The sequence below is a fragment of the Arachis ipaensis genome, chromosome B6 (assembly GCF_059453495.1).
Source record: "Arachis ipaensis isolate K30076 ecotype BB chromosome B6, ASM5945349v1, whole genome shotgun sequence".
NCBI classification, from domain to species: Eukaryota; Viridiplantae; Streptophyta; class Magnoliopsida; order Fabales; family Fabaceae; genus Arachis; species Arachis ipaensis.
In genome coordinates this window covers 144,968,474-144,983,095 of record NC_142441.1, presented here as the reverse complement: position 1 = coordinate 144,983,095, position 14,622 = coordinate 144,968,474, and the positions used below count along the sequence as shown (strand labels likewise).

The following is a 14,622-nucleotide window of genomic DNA, read 5'->3' as shown; positions in this document are numbered from 1 at the left end:
CAACTTATCAATAACCACACTCATTAACCAAAGAAACTCAATTCTAACTTTGACCATTATTAATTAATTCAATCCCATTTCCACTCTCACCAGGGATGGGGGCAATAATTATAATCTCTTATTAATTGCCCTCAATCTCATAGATTATTGATGAACATAACACAACAATAAACTTAGTGTCGAATCATTTATCCCATTTAAAGTAAGCTCCACTAACCTTCAAGTTGATGCGCAGCATCAAAAATAGCAAGTTTCCATACATCGTTGTTTTACTTTTAAGTGATTTTTGTTGAATAAACAAATACAAATTTGACAGTGTTGCATTTACTTCTTAATCTCCATTTTTGTTTTACTTTTACATAGGTATTAGAAACAAAATTGGTACGTCAAAATCAATAACTAAAATCAGTCAATATATATATATATGATTTAATTTAATTTATTTTTAATATATATTTTATATTGGTAGTTAATTTTGATAGCTGATTATGATATATATTATATGTATAAAAAATATAAAATATTTTCGTAACTTATTAATTAGTAATCAAACTTCTTCAATAATATAATTAAATTAAATTGACATTCATGATAAAATTTTATAAAAAAAATAAACAAATTTTATAAATAAAATAATTAAATTTAATTCAAATTTATAATCGAATAGTATAATATAATACAACAATAACTAGTTTATTATGTTCATAAAATAATTCTGAAAATAAAAATAAAAATAATAAAGAATGGAGAGCTATTTATGACTGGATGTGTTGTTATGTACACTATCAATATTGTATAAGAATATATTTTGCTGCCTTTAAGAAGCCTTTTGCTATTTGAAATTTTGGAGGAAAAACAAAAAATTAAAAAAAGGGTCCGTTTGTAAATTGTAACACGTAATTCAAAATTTTACAATGCAAACCTTTTCTTTAACTCCATTTTCGTCCAAATCTTACCACATTTCAAAGTTTTCTGCAATGTTCCGGATATAATATTCTTCTAGACTATGATTCAACGACCCTAGTAGCTAGGCGCTCTTCGAATTTCCTACATTATTTTTTTTTAACAATATCTCTCGTTCCGGTTAATTAAAAACTAATCTGTCATGGAGTTTCATTTAAAAATTTGTCATTAGCTAATAAATTCGAATTTTCAATGTTTATTTAAACACATTAGTAAATTAACCATTAAATCAACATAACTTAACTTCTTACATTATTTTATTATCCATACAATAATATCTCATTAGATTATATAGCATATCGATCAATCGCTTTAGATTTTAAGTGATAAAATGAACCAAAATCGTTCGGATTAGAATTTAAAATTTGTCAAAACAAAATAAATTTCACTGCGGAAAGGCCGGGCCAACCGGCCAAGCCAAATATTTTTTATTTTTTATTTTTTATTAAATAAAAAATAATTAATGGTATAAAAATTAATAATTATATAATTTTTAAATTATTTTTTTATTTTTTTAGTTATTAACTTTTATTTAGATTATGTGACTTATTTTTTAAAATAAAGATGATTTTATTGACGAATATTATTTTAAATAATTTTATTAAAATTAAAAATTTAGAAAAAAATAATAAAAAAATTATATTATAATTATGCTAATTTTTATTTGTATATAATTTTTTAATTATTATTTTTACTAATTTAAATTACTTTTATTTTTTTTAAATTAAGTGGATTAATTCACCAGCCTATTATAAAATATAACTGACTAATATTTTGAGTCTATTTTGTTTAACAATATCAACCTTAATAAGATAAGCGAGACACAGACTACTCACTTTACCACTCGTATATTATCTTAGATACATTATTAGAAGAAAAAATTTTGTATTACTCCATACTTAGATAACCAAATTTAAAGTACGTAGAGACGAGGATTAATTAAGTTTTAATTGAGACATCAACTCTTCGCCGTGGATAAGAGAGAATGAAATGGATGATTGTCAATGAAGAAAATTAAGCCTAGGATATATATAAATCTTTTTACACAAAGTTTGAGAACAAAAAGTATATGATTTATCCTTTATATTGTAAAATATTACAACTGAATAATATAATTAGCTATGTGAGGAATTTTAATAATTTACATAAACATCATATTAGTATATCATCATTCTTGTACGGAATAATTATTTTGTAACTGAATACAATTAAATAATAAAAATATTATATATACTAAAATTAACTATTATATATATTTGTATATAAATATATATAATTTAACTTATTTTTAATATGTATTTATATTTTAAATTTTTAATATATACTCTATTATATATAGTCTAAATAAATAATTAATTTTAAAATTAATTTCAGTACATACCTAAACTGATTAATTAAATAATACACATCATCATCATCATTAGAACTACAGTTGACTACGTACTAAATCATTTTTATAATTTAAAACTTAATTCCTCGCCGCATGCTTATTCTTTAATTAATAAAGTACTTTTCAGTTTTATCAAAATAAAAGATTTATTAAACTGCTTAAATTTGACAAACATAAAATGCTCTTTTCGTTAACTTATATTATAATGTACAATTATTTTTTCTTTTTAGTTATAACTGTAACACCCTACCACACAAAGCTTTACGCTTAAGTCATAAAACAGAGGTGATGTGGTATTACGACCTCTAAAATAAAATAAGTACATATAATAGCAGAAGAGTTATAATATACTAGGAGCCTTGAAGGATAGGGGAAATAAAAATCGCGAGATAAAAGCGCAACGCTCAAGGAACGAGTTAACTTGCATGCTAAGAAAACCGTAACTGTCAAACATAAGATAACAGAAGTAGGAATAGAGTGCCAAAGATACAAAATAACAAGCTCCTAACTCAGCCTGCGAAGTCAAAACTGGCCGGAGAATATTTACACATATATACATACATATCCAAAACCCAAAAGTACATACACACAATCCTGCCTCTCCATAAACCTCTAAGAGGATCAAAAAGGACAAGTTATAAGGAGAGAAAGCTAAGTACATATATATACATCACTGTACAACAAAACTATACAACAACACTATCCAGTAACCCCTCCGCTTTAAGAGTCCAGACGCCTAACGAGATGGCTCCCGACCTGCATCTGAAAAATAACAACATAGTATGGAATGAGAACCGGAGGTTCTCAGTATGGTAAAGGTGCCACACACATAATATATAAGGTCCTGGGAATGCCAGAGGCAATCCTAGAACGCCGACACTCAGATTGTAGAGCTTAAAGTATTAAACAGAAGCCATAAAAGGTGGTTTCCTAGAAATATTTAATCCTAACTTAACTTAACCTTAAATCTAAGTCATATACTGCCATTCCTCCATACCTCCAATTCCATCATGCATTTTCACAGACAAATAAACAGATAAAGGCAAACACAAGAAAGTTACAACTACTGCAGGTAACAAATACACATTTAGCATGGCAAATACAGATAGGCACACCCAATTAGAGCACAAGCAAGTAATTCAAGTAATATGCATATGATGCATGCCTGTCCTATGGCTGATGAGGCTCATCTGTCGGTTATCCAGCCAACCCGACAAGTCTGAATTGTCCTTAGACTGTCCCCCGACGTGCATCCCCAAGAGTCTATGCATAGATTTTTCTCAAATAATCAATATTGCTCAATGGGGGTAACATTCCCGGGAATTTATATAGTGCCCGGTCACACTTACGTCGTAGGGTCAACAGAGTATCGAGTTTTCAACCTGGTACACGTGGTGGCAAGCCACGACACTTAATCCAGGGAATCTCGTATCTCAGATTATTCAAATTCATAAGCCATATAAATAATTCAATTAAAATTCATCAACATCCACATCATTCTCAATCACATCTCATTCATCATTATATGTCAATCATATTCAATCATTATCCTTCATTATCACACCTCTCATTCCGTCCATCAATAGTTCCAATTCAAAACATAATTCATTCTTTTCCAAATGAACTAAACTTAAAACATGCTCATTTTCTTAATAACTCAAAATCAAACCATATAACCTTTAAATCTAAATCTTTTTAAATAATCATATAAACAAAATCTCTAATTTTTATAAAATTTCGGCAGCATCTCCTCTAAAACTCGGACTTTGCCACCCTGTTCGGGTCCAAACCTGTATTCTTTTCAATTCAACATACCCTTTCTCATCATCATAACAACCACCACAATAAATCTACCTCAAATCAACAATTAAACTCATACAATATTCAAATCCAACAACCAAAATTCAACTAAGGATCATAGTTCACAAATCCTAGGCTTTTAACACAAAATACCTCAAATCAATAATTCACCAAATCATTAGTTAATCAACAATAACATTCAACCATAATTCTCTCCAAATTAACATAACAACATTCACCATCCAAAATTAAAAACTAATTATCCAATAAACTTCAACCAAATATATTCATCGATAAATTACTAAACATTAAACATACACCTGCATTCCAACTTATCCAATGGTCATCTAGCCTAAGTTTTCACAGAACATTATATATTAAATGCAAGAAACCTAAACCATACCTTAGCCGATTCCCAAGAATTATTCCAAGACAATTTTCCTAAAAGAACACAACCCTCAAAACCTCAACTAATCCGCTTCCTCCAAGTTCCAGTATTCACAATTTCAAGCTCCAATTATTTATTTTCAACCTAATACACATTCATAATACATATATACCCAATTTAATACTCAAAGCTCAAATTTAATGAAATTAAAATAGAATTATCGTATCCTCACCTTACCCAAGCTTCACATAAGCAAGAGTGAACGTTTCTCTCAAGCTAATTGGATCTTAAAACATCAGAAATCAAAGAAATTCAATATTCCCACTTAAAATTCGAAAATTGGAGGAAGATGAAGCTGAGAGTGATTAAACAAGTTACCTATGAAATTGTTCCGATAGAAATGTAGAGCTCGACGCGGTGAACGCGTGGCCGCAAACGGTGCGACGATCGGAGCTCGAACGGAGGAGTTACGGGGGTTGGAAGGTTACCGTAAGGGTTCGGGAGTGTTTTTCTTCTCCCTGGGCATTTTCACGCTGCAGCTGGTGAAATGGAGAAGAAGGGCTTTCGGGCTCATTAAAAGTGTGGGTCCGGTTGGACCGACAGCCCGGTTCGGGTCCGGTTCAACCGGTTCGGCTCGTTCGGTCCAATTTTAGACCGTTTTCTTCGAAATTAGTGTCAAAATTCTCGTTTTGATGAGCTCTACCCTATTTTGATATAATATTCGCATTTCTAATCCTCCTTATTAAAAAATAATTTATTAACTAATTATCTACTAATTTAACCGGGGTTTACATCCTACCCACCTAATAAAGAATTTTGCCCTCAAAATTCAAATATAGTTACCTGAAAAGAGATGTGGATAGTCCTTTCGCATATCTGATTCGAGTTCCCAGGTATGTTCCTCGATACCAGCTCGTCTCCAAGCTACTTTTACCAATGATACTTCCCTTCCTCGTAATCGTTTAACACTGGTGTCATCAATCCTCACCGGAATTACTGGGAGTGTTAGATCTTCTCTCACTTGGATTGGTTCTGGTTCTAGAACATGACTTGCATCAGGAGTATACTTCCGAAGCTGTGATACATGAAATACATCGTGCAAATTCGAAAGGTATGGCGGTAAGGCAATTCTATAAGCCACTGGTCTAATTCTCTTCAAAATCTCAAACGGTCCAATATAACGGGGATTCAGTTGCTTAGTCTTAAAAGCTCTTCCCACTCCAGTGGTTGGTGTTACTTTCAGAAAAACATGTTCTCCTTCCTCAAATTCCAAAGGCTTTCGCCTCTGATCAGCATAACTTTTCTGGCGGCTCTGGGCTATAAGCATTCGATTACGAATCTTCTTTATCTGCTCAGTCGTTTCAGCTATCATCTCAGGCCCTAATAAACTCTTTTCTCCAGTTTCATACCAACACAACGGAGACTGACATTTCCTGCCATACAGAGCCTCATATGGAGCCATTCCGATGCTCGCATGATAGCTATTATTATAAGCAAACTCTACTAATGGCATATACCGGTCCCAGCTTACCGGCTGGTCCAAAACACAAGCCCTTAGCATATCCTCCAAGGTCTGAATAGTTCTTTCTGACTGACCATCTGTCTGAGGGTGATATGCAGTACTCAAGCTTAACTGAGTCCCAAATGCACGCTGAAAAGCTCCCCAGAACCTTGATGTAAAATGGGGATCTCTATCAGATATAATAGTAGAGGGCACACCATGTAACCTGACAATCTCTTTGATATACATTCGAGCCAATTCCTCCATTGTGCAACTTATTCGGATAGGAAGAAAGTGAGCTGATTTTGTTAGTCGATCTACAACCACCCAAATAGCGTCATAACCTGATCGGGTTCTAGGCAACCCTATCACAAAATCCATTGCGATACTCTCCCATTTCCATTGTGGAATCTCTAAAGGCTGAAGGGTCCCTGATGGTCTCTGATGCTCAATCTTAACCTTCTGACACGTTAAACATTTAGATACATGCAATGCCACATCATTCTTCATACCTGACCACCAGAACATCGCTTTCAGATCCTGATACATTTTAGTGCTCCCTGGGTGAATTGAAAACCCGCTCTTGTGAGCTTCCTTCAAGATACTTTGTCGTAGGTCTCCAACATCAGGCACAATAATCCGGTTCTTGAACCTCCATAAACCATCATGACCTTCTGACATTCTCCACTGTTTTCCCTGTTCAACTGCTGGTAATACCTTACGTAACGCTTCACTATCTTGATGAGCCTTCAGAAGTTCTGATTTAAAATCACTTGAAATCTGTAACTGACTCAAACACAAAATTCCAGATTCTTCTCTAACTCCCAAATTCAAACCTTGAAATGCCTTCAGTAACTCTTCCTCCCGTAGCATCATCCAAGCTGCATATAAAGACTTTCGACTCAAAGCGTCCGCTACAACATTCGCTTTTCCTGGATGATAATTCAATTCAAAATCATAATCTTTCAGAAGCTCCATCCATCTCCTCTGACGCATATTCAATTCTTTCTGCTCAAAAAGATACTTCAAACTCTTATGGTCTGAGAAAACATGAAACTTAACACCATAGAGATAGTGCCTCCAAATCTTTAAAGCAAACACAACAGCAGCAAGTTCTAAATCATGTGTCGGGTAGTTCATCTCATGCGGCCTTAACTGCCGTGAGGCGTATGCTACAACATTCTGGTGCTGCATCAGAACACACCCTAACCCTTTCAGAGATGCATCACAATACACTTCAAACGGTTCACTTGGTTCAGACAATACTAACACGAGTGCAGTAGTCAATCTGTGCTTTAATGCCTGGAAACTCTCTTCACATTCCGGAGTCCAGATAAAAGGTGTATCCTTCCTAGTCAACTTAGTTAAAGGTAAGGCGAGCTGTGAAAATCCCTTAATGAATCTGCGATAATACCCTGCCAAACCTAAGAAACTCCTGATCTCTGTCGCTGAAGTTGGTCACTCCCAATTCATCACTGCTTCCACCTTAGCAGGATCCACAGCTATCCCCTGCTTACTCACCACGTGGCCGAGAAACTTCACTTCACTTTTCCAGAACTCACATTTAGATAGCTTAGCATATAACTTCCTGTCTCTCAGAATTTGCAGCACAGTTCGCAAATGATCAGCATGTTCCTCTTCAGTCTTAGAATAAACAAGAATGTCATCAATGAAGACAATAACAAACTTGTCCAGATACGGTCGAAAAATCCTGTTCATATAATCCATAAATACTGCCGGGGCATTAGTTAACCCGAAAGACATCACTGTATACTCATAATGACCATAACGGGTTCTGAAAGCAGTTTTTGGAATATTCTCGTCTCTAACCCTTATCTGATGATATCCGGATCGCAAATCAATCTTAGAAAATACACCGGCACCCTGTAACTGATCCATTAGATCATCGATTCTAGGCAACGGATATTTATTCTTCACAGTGATCTTATTCAATTGTCGATAATCGACACACAGCCGCATACTCCCATCCTTCTTCTTTACCAGTAACACTGGCGCTCCCCACGGAGAGACACTTGGTCGGATAAAATGCTTACCCAACAGATCTTCCAGCTGAGCCTTCAGTTCAGCCATTTCTAAAGGCGACATCCTATAAGGAGTAATTGAAATCGGACCGGCTCCAGGCACCAACTCAATTGCAAATTCAACATCCCGATTAGGTGGAAATTCATTAATATCATCTGGAAACACATCTGAAAATTCACATACAACTGGAATCTGCTCTAAACTCTGATCATCATCTAATACTCCCGCAGTTAATAACATAATACCCTGACATTCAGTTCCAGAACAGTTTACTATCATAGAGTCTAAATAGTAATTATTCACCACAACAGGTGCTTCTGACCCTTCCAGCATAAACTGTACTGAATTCTCAGAACAATCAAGCAAAACATGGTTCTTAAATAACCAATCTCCCGACTATCACAGCGTCACCTGCCTGCAGGATACATCATGTCCCCTGTCACCAATACTGAGCCTCACCTTGCAGTTGATAAGTTCCAAATCCAACCCATTGCTCCTCAGGAACCTGTTGGGCCTGCAACAATCGTTCCATAGCTTGAATCCAATTATCTGTGTTAGTGGGATTTGAGGTTCTCCTGAAAGTCGGAGGGTGAACTTTCAGAAATATAGCAAGTGTCATAGGACCATCCTCATCATTATTATTCCCGTAATTACCCTGATTTATCTTATTATCCAATGCCTCGGCTATTGCCTGCATAGCTACAACCATATTTCCCAAAGTAGCCATAAAGTCTACTGGATCATTCCCTACCGGGCTAGGAGTAACGATGCCTATCCTACCTCTACCTCGCCCGCGACCGCGTCTGCGAGTCGACATCTGGTCCTTATACACACTAAACAAGTGATATTAAGTTGATCAGTCTTAATATTACAAGTCTAATGCTTTAAGTTCCAAATGCATGCTCACAAACGTTTATGCTATATATATCAGTCAGATATCCTAATAGCATATAGACACATATACAGAGAATGTACAGAAGCACAATCAGTCCATCTTTCAGGCTCTATAGGAACGAACTGCTCTGATACCATTAATGTAACACCCTACCACATAAAGCTTTACGCTTAAGTCATAAAACAGAGGTGATGTGGTATTACGACCTCTAAAATAAAATAAGTACATATAATAGCAGAAGAGTTATAATATACTAGGAGCCTTGAAGGATAGGGGAAATAAAAATCGCGAGATAAAAGCGCAACGCTCAAGGAACGAGTTAACTTGCATGCTAAGAAAACCGTAACTGTCAAACATAAGATAACAGAAGTAGGAATAGAGTGCCAAAGATACAAAATAACAAGCTCCTAACTCAGCCTGCGAAGTCAAGACTGGCCGGAGAATATTTACACATATATACATACATATCCAAAACCCAAAAGTACATACACACAATCCTGCCTCTCCATAAACCTCTAAGAGGATCAAAAAGGACAAGTTATAAGGAGAGAAAGCTAAGTACATATATATACATCACTGTACAACAAAACTATACAACAACACTATCCAGTAACCCCTCCGCTTTAAGAGTCCAGACGCCTAACGAGATGGCTCCCGACCTGCATCTGAAAAATAACAACATAGTATGGAATGAGAACCGGAGGTTCTCAGTATGGTAAAGGTGCCACACACATAATATATAAGGTCCTGGGAATGCCAGAGGCAATCCTAGAACGCCGACACTCAGATTGTAGAGCTTAAAGTATTAAACAGAAGCCATAAAAGGTGGTTTCCTAGAAATATTTAATCCTAACTTAACTTAACCTTAAATCTAAGTCATATACTGCCATTCCTCCATACCTCCAATTCCATCATGCATTTTCACAGACAAATAAACAGATAAAGGCAAACACAAGAAAGTTACAACTACTGCAGGTAACAAATACACATTTAGCATGGCAAATACAGATAGGCACACCCAATTAGAGCACAAGCAAGTAATTCAAGTAATATGCATATGATGCATGCCTGTCCTATGGCTGATGAGGCTCATCTGTCGGTTATCCAGCCAACCCGACAAGTCTGAATTGTCCTTAGACTGTCCCCCGACGTGCATCCCCAAGAGTCTATGCATAGATTTTTCTCAAATAATCAATATTGCTCAATGGGGGTAACATTCCCGGGAATTTATATAGTGCCCGGTCACACTTACGTCGTAGGGTCAACAGAGTATCGAGTTTTCAACCTGGTACACGTGGTGGCAAGCCACGACACTTAATCCAGGGAATCTCGTATCTCAGATTATTCAAATTCATAAGCCATATAAATAATTCAATTAAAATTCATCAACATCCACATCATTCTCAATCACATCTCATTCATCATTATATGTCAATCATATTCAATCATTATCCTTCATTATCACACCTCTCATTCCGTCCATCAATAGTTCCAATTCAAAACATAATTCATTCTTTTCCAAATGAACTAAACTTAAAACATGCTCATTTTCTTAATAACTCAAAATCAAACCATATAACCTTTAAATCTAAATCTTTTTAAATAATCATATAAACAAAATCTCTAATTTTTATAAAATTTCGGCAGCATCTCCTCTAAAACTCGGACTTTGCCACCCTGTTCGGGTCCAAACCTGTATTCTTTTCAATTCAACATACCCTTTCTCATCATCATAACAACCACCACAATAAATCTACCTCAAATCAACAATTAAACTCATACAATATTCAAATCCAACAACCAAAATTCAACTAAGGATCATAGTTCACAAATCCTAGGCTTTTAACACAAAATACCTCAAATCAATAATTCACCAAATCATTAGTTAATCAACAATAACATTCAACCATAATTCTCTCCAAATTAACATAACAACATTCACCATCCAAAATTAAAAACTAATTATCCAATAAACTTCAACCAAATATATTCATCGATAAATTACTAAACATTAAACATACACCTGCATTCCAACTTATCCAATGGTCATCTAGCCTAAGTTTTCACAGAACATTATATATTAAATGCAAGAAACCTAAACCATACCTTAGCCGATTCCCAAGAATTATTCCAAGACAATTTTCCTAAAAGAACACAACCCTCAAAACCTCAACTAATCCGCTTCCTCCAAGTTCCAGTATTCACAATTTCAAGCTCCAATTATTTATTTTCAACCTAATACACATTCATAATACATATATACCCAATTTAATACTCAAAGCTCAAATTTAATGAAATTAAAATAGAATTATCGTATCCTCACCTTACCCAAGCTTCACATAAGCAAGAGTGAACGTTTCTCTCAAGCTAATTGGATCTTAAAACATCAGAAATCAAAGAAATTCAATATTCCCACTTAAAATTCGAAAATTGGAGGAAGATGAAGCTGAGAGTGATTAAACAAGTTACCTATGAAATTGTTCCGATAGAAATGTAGAGCTCGACGCGGTGAACGCGTGGCCGCAAACGGTGCGACGATCGGAGCTCGAACGGAGGAGTTACGGGGGTTGGAAGGTTACCGTAAGGGTTCGGGAGTGTTTTTCTTCTCCCTGGGCATTTTCACGCTGCAGCTGGTGAAATGGAGAAGAAGGGCTTTCGGGCTCATTAAAAGTGTGGGTCCGGTTGGACCGACAGCCCGGTTCGGGTCCGGTTCAACCGGTTCGGCTCGTTCGGTCCAATTTTAGACCGTTTTCTTCGAAATTAGTGTCAAAATTCTCGTTTTGATGAGCTCTACCCTATTTTGATATAATATTCGCATTTCTAATCCTCCTTATTAAAAAATAATTTATTAACTAATTATCTACTAATTTAACCGGGGTTTACAATAACCTTATAGACTTTATCATAAAATATAAAAACACTTTTTTTTATGGTAGTGGCTATAAATAAAAATTTTAAACGAAATTAATAATTTATTATCATTCTTCAAATAAACGAAAATTGATTTTCTATATCTAAAAATAATTTAGTTATGTTAATTAATACACCATCAATTATTAAATAAAAGTGATGAGTAATACATCATTAGATTTCCCCCGGCCCCTAGCTAATAGATATATGCGGAAGTAGAAGGATTATTATATAGCAAATTTTTTCAATAAGAAGATATAGATTGAAAATAAAATGTCTCCTACTAGAATGTTAGTTGGAATAACCTTATTTCTATTCTAATTTTTCTCTTTTCTTTTTATTTTATATATAATGTATAATAATATACATCAAAATCAACCACTAAAATAAAATAAGTTACCATATTTTTATATATATGTATACAGGTACAAAAGTTGAAAAAACTAAAACAATTTTTTTTTTTAAATGAAGCTAAATATCATAATTATTCAATTAAAATTAATCCTCCTTCGCATGTCATTGTATATCTCAATATCTGACCAAGAGACAAGTTTATTACAACTATGTCAAAAACCAAAATCTTAGTCAACGGTGTCAAAAACCAGCAAAGTAATGCACTTTCAATTAAACACGATAATACTCAAGTTTATTACAACTACATTTGTTATTAATAATTAATACACTATGCAACGTTCAATAATTAAATTACCAAGGTCACCGCATTATTTTATTTGGTTATAGCAGTCATATACTACTAATTATTTACATTGCTTTATTCTAAAGTAATTTACATTATTGATCTTATAGAAGGTTCGTTGTTATTAGGGCTTGACAATTCATACCCTATTTGCGAGTATCCAATTCGGTCCAATCCGTTCGAATAGGGTAGACTACTCTACCCGCTGCGAGTAGGATAAGGTACGGGTTTAGAGTGTATCCTATCCTATCCTATCCGCACCACATATATAGTATATATTTTATAAAAATCTCTCTATATAGTGAAAGAAGTAAGAATTGAATCCACAACCTCTCTTATGTAATGACTTATAATAAGTGAACAACCACTAAACTAGTTAATTAATTTAGTAATTTAGAGCATTAGTTTTTTATTTTTTATGTTATTAATACGTATAAAATTCGAAATAATTGAATTTTATATTTACTTTGAAAAAATTTGATATTTCTGCGGATAGGGTAGGGTTTAGAATTTTAGGGTGCGGGTAGGGTTAGGGTTGAGAGATTCTCAACCCGCGGATAGGGTAGGGTCCAAACCCTACCCTACCCTACCCATTGCCAGCCCTAGTTGTTATAAGACATATGTAAAGAGATTGGGCAGGAAGCATTAAAGGCTTGTTTGAGAGTTGGAATGGAACACCTAATAGAAAAGAGGAGTAGAAGAGGTGGCTGACTGGGTTCTTTACAATTATTTGGAACGTCTGGTTAGAACGTAATAACAAAATTTTCAACAATAAAGAGGTAACTGTTGATGTCATATAGAACAGGACGTTTTTGAACTACAAAGAGTGGGTTAGTATTGATCCTACTGGTTGTTGATGACAATGCCGAAAATGACATAGAATTGTTAACCTTGTGTTTAGATTTGCTTTTGTATTTGTCTGTTTTATGCTCCACTCTCATTTGTTGAGCTTCATTTATTTCAAAAAAAAAAAAAAAGAAATGTAATACTAGATAACAATGTGTCAAAAACTATGTATTTATTATTCTATTTAATTAAATATAGAAACAAATTAAATATGCAAACTAAACCATGTTACCCAAACAATGTAAACTAAATAACAAAATTATCTGTCATTAAAAACTGGATTTTAACTATTAACGTAGTCAAACGCACTGTTTAGCATTACATTCCTTACAAAAAAATAATAAATGCTTCCTTCAATTCATAAAATATTAAATGTGAAACAAAAATATGACTCATTTATTAGTGTCTTAATGGAAAAGCATACAACCGAACGTAATTGTCACCGAGGTCGCAATTTTAGAATTTTGCACGTTACTTGCTTTTTTTTTGTTTCTAACACCTTTATTTTATTATTTATATAACATAGTTTATTATGTTGCTTTCGTTCAAATAAAAAAATAGGTCTCTTTGGTTATTAATTAAATATATACTACAATGCCAATCTAAAATTCAAATTATTACTGCTGCTAAAGACTATTGTACCAAGAAAAAGTTAACTAATGCTGAACTGTTTTTAATAACGCGTTAATCACGCAAAAATGACTTAATTAATAATTAATCATAAAACTATTCCTTTGTTTCTCTTTCAATTGGATGGAACTCATCAGATAGCTGTCAGCTGCTTCAATCCGAGGGAGCACATGAATCTTCAAGATTCCTCCTTCCTCAGATTTACTTAAACAAGAGTTTGCATACTATGTTTTAGAAGAAACTTTAATTAAAAGTATAATTTATTATCATGAATTTTAAAACGTCGACAAAATCAATCATGAAAAAAATTAAAATTATAATTTTCAGTCTAATTAAAAGCGTAAACAAATTAAATCAAATTGGATTAGATTTGAACAAAATTTCAATTCGACAATCATTAAAGAAAAGTATGGATCAATGTTTTTGGATTTTGGGCTTGGATCGAATCGGACTAACAAATGTGATAGACCTTTAAAAAAAAATTCTAACCTTTCTTCTTAAAAAGAGTAAAACAAAACTATTTTTTAGTTATCAAATAATCATTAATGATGATTTTAAT

General features: G+C 33.7%; 1 long non-coding RNA gene across 1 annotated transcript; it reads right to left on the bottom strand.

The window, feature by feature from the left end:
* Positions 1–9,350: 9,350 nt before the first annotated feature.
* Positions 9,351–11,616, bottom strand: LOC148563040 (uncharacterized). The gene is made up of 4 exons (XR_015886119.1): positions 11,450–11,616; positions 11,304–11,357; positions 11,087–11,215; positions 9,351–9,645 (listed from the first exon to the last, which is right to left on the bottom strand). It is a non-coding gene; the product is annotated as an uncharacterized LOC148563040 (long non-coding RNA).
* Positions 11,617–14,622: the final 3,006 nt, after the last annotated feature.